This window comes from Seriola lalandi, unplaced genomic scaffold (assembly GCF_002814215.2).
Source record: "Seriola lalandi dorsalis isolate HSWRI2012SDOR001 ecotype SW California unplaced genomic scaffold, Sedor1 jcf7180002054748, whole genome shotgun sequence".
In the NCBI taxonomy this organism is placed as follows: Eukaryota; Metazoa; Chordata; class Actinopteri; order Carangiformes; family Carangidae; genus Seriola; species Seriola lalandi.
The window spans coordinates 2,309,564-2,313,198 of record NW_019525301.1 but is presented as its reverse complement, the minus strand read 5'-3'; positions in this window follow the sequence as shown (position 1 = coordinate 2,313,198).

Below are 3,635 nucleotides of genomic sequence, written 5' to 3'. Positions count from 1 at the left end.
CACCCACCCTCCCTGCCTGCCTGCCTGGCTGGCTGGCTGGGCTGGCTTTGTCCAGGGTGGGGTCCGGGTCTCCCTCAGGACTTTTGGTGCTTCACGATCAGAACTTTCAGAAAAAAAAATCTTGAGAGCTGACTGCTGTTTCACCCTCATGGTTTCCTTATTTTCTCTCCTCCCTGCTGTTTACTTTTCACTGTTCCATCTGAGCAGCTTGTCTTATACTGAGCTAACAGCCACCTCAGGAAAAACTCAGCTGAAAGTGGATTTCCTGGCTCACACACACACACACACACACACACACACACACACACACACATAAAACAAAACGCATAACAGGAGACAGTCTTACAGAGATGCAACCACTGCTTGCGCTACTGCTCCTGTTACCAAGCTACCAGGTGCTGTTGAAAAGTAGGTGGTGTTGGGCAGGTTACAGTAATGGGAGTGGGAGCATTTGTAATTATATTATTATTTCCTTTCTACTTTTGCATTCGCCCGTCTTTCTCAAAGCCAAAACTTCAGGGTCCACACGGATAAAGCTTCCCAAGTTTTTTTGTACATTGTTAAAGTGTTAAATTTTTACCCCTTCGGCGTCACATACATGCCATGCGATCTAATCATAAGGCTTGCGATGGACACGATTCACATGGAGGAGCGTGACAGCCGTCTCCGTGGGGTGACATTCTGGTGAAGGTAGCAGAAGTCGCCTCCAAGCACTTGGATTTTCAGAGTTGTGCTTCACTCTGAATGAACGGTATGACTCTGCTGGGACATTGATTCAGTCATACTAAACTTGTGGCTTTGTTTCACAATTCAGCCGAGCTGAGAAATTCTCCCTAAGCCTCTGTTATATTATGATCCAAACCTGGCCTTTATCACATTCGTCCAGCCGTAATCCTCCCTGTTTTGACTCGTATGCCTTTTTGTCAGCCCCAGTATGCCCTAATCTCTATCGATGCCTTTTGTCCATATCACGAAACCTCACTTGATCCTGCTGTTGTACTGTTATCATATGACTGCTCTTATTTAACTGTGATTCTGAGCGGGGGGTTGCCAAACCAGAAATCCCCGTTCTGTCTCTGTGAGAGCATGAAAACGACACCCTCGGTGCATGACAGTTTATAAGCTGTTTGTTCTCTGAAATTCTCTTGAAAATCATTTGCAGCCGACTTCAGTGGCCTAGAAAATGACTCATACTTAGGCTCAATGGTTCAAAAGTGCTCAGTGGTTCAAAAGTGCTGCTCTTTCTTATTTACAGTAGCAGTTACTGTAAACATTTTTTTTTTCTGTTGGTTATAGCAACAGGAAAAGCTAATACTTTAAACAGCTGGAAAGGCAGCTAACATCTATTCAATCTTCTGTATTAGCATACTCAATATAATGTGTACTGAACATAAAGGACAAAGATAACACATGTACAGCTTGTAGCCTTTATATATAGATGGGTTTTTTTTTTTTTTATCAAAGAGGATTTTCAATCAGTGCATTAAGCTATTCAGTCGTGTTTCTGGAGAGATTTTTTTTGGTCTGTTATGTGAGTTTGATTGTAGCGTGATCAATCTGTGGAATGTCAGACTGATTATGGTCTGGGATTTGGAGTCCCACTCTACCCGTTCACAAACCATTAAGCTGAATCTGCTGGTCTCAAGTGCACTTGTGTTCGTGGAAAGTGAGAAACAGTTATTGTGCTCTTATGGCAGTTCCATAAAAATGTATCAGAACTGTAAAATGACACCCCCCCCACCCCCACCCCCCCCCCACACACACACACACAAAAAAAGAAAAAAAAAAAAAGCATATTTTTGAGGGAAGGTTAAACTGCACTCTGCTGTGCAGTCGGTATTATCATTTGATCTCAACACTTTGGTGCTTGTTAACCTACCAGTGCTTCACATGAAGAGACTCTGTAACTGAACGCTTCACATAACTGGATTGTTCTCTGTTGAACCAGCGGACACTTACTACCACAAACTGTAGGCTACTGGCAATCTTAACTTAGCTCAAGCAACATTGGTGCTTTTGGATGAACTAAGAAAGTAGAGCACTTTTGCATGTAGCAGTGCACAGTCATTTACATAGCAATCACCCTCATATCTTTATCTCGTAGCATTATGGATACACTAGGTTTTATTCCTTAAAAAACACCCATGCTTAGTAATGTAGAAACCCGTTCAAAGCAGACAAGACGGGCAGACGTGTTTATCTGTCTGAACCAGCGCGGTCTTTGTGTCTGAGCCTCCCCAGGCTGCTTGTACTGACCTACATCCAGACCTGTATTCCCTAATCATCATCCCGTTCTCTCTGTTTCTCTCTCAGCCCTGCCCGTGTATCTGGTTGGAAGCAGGCTGTATTTCCTTTTTTCATTTTTTTTCTTTTTTTTTTTTTTTTGAATACCAGAAATGCTATTTTCCTATTTGCAAAAATAAAAAAACAAACAAAAATGAAAATGTTCAATCCTTTTGCTTTGTCGTAATTTGAATAATGCTTATTGGAAATCTGTTATTCACACACAGGGCAACTTTAGCATTTGTAATGGGGTTACAGTTCTAGCTGTAAGAGGTTGTTCATACAGAGACTGCTCCCACTGGTCTACAGAACCTTTTAGCATCTTCTAGCTTGTTTTGGTTTTCCAGCTGCAATTTAACTGTTGTACTTCACTCTCATCACTGTTTCATCCGACTCTAAGATTCTCCTTTTAGAAGCCTTTTTCGATAATGGTTTTGGTTTCATGGCTGGGCATTTACCGTAACTGTTTCGGTTCAGTGCCCAACACCACACGACCGACCAAGTTAGTAGCAAGCTGGAGAACATAGTGGGGCATTTAGCAGGTAAAGAACCAGATGTTTTTCTCTGGAATTTGTAAAGATCAAAACAGATGTAGGCTAAAAGGAGAGTATTTGGACTTGGTGAGCATTGGACTTAGCTGTCCAGAATCACAACTCCAAATACTAATACTAATTAAGCTCTGCATCACCTGGATGTGCAATTACTGTTTGCTAACATGTTAAAGTGATAGTTGGGGTTATTTGACGTGGGGTTGTGTAAGGGTAGTCATGCATATTCGGTGTATTCCCTGCAGTAGATTCAGATCAGCGTGCTGCCAGTTAGGAGAGCACCGGCACACTAGCTTTCAATATCCACTCAAGGTGCTGTATTGAAGGGAAGATAAAGCACTGGAAACATTTTAAATGAAGCGTACATTTCAACGGTTATTGGATTGTTATGTTGGGCATTTTTGAGTAGGTAAGTGTAGGTAATACACTGAATATCACAACACCATGTCAAAAATCCCTAACTATCACTTTAATGTTGGTTTTCTGTTTGTTGCACTGCCCTTAAGTGGCCAAATAACATTTAATGCAGCTTTAAGTGGTACTTGTACTTGAGGCATTTCCATTTTCTGCTACTTTATACTTCTTCAATACCATCAAAAAGATTGCACTGTTTACTCCACCACATTTATTTGACCATGGTTACTAGTTACTTTGTTGAAGTTTTATTTTTTCCCCCCACAGGCTAAAGCCTTACACAGTTTGTATGGCTATCATGTTAGCTAAACACATTCAGCTGATGTAGAGCAATATTAACATTTATTTGGAGTAATGTTTCTGGTGACCTGACAAATGCACATCCAATAA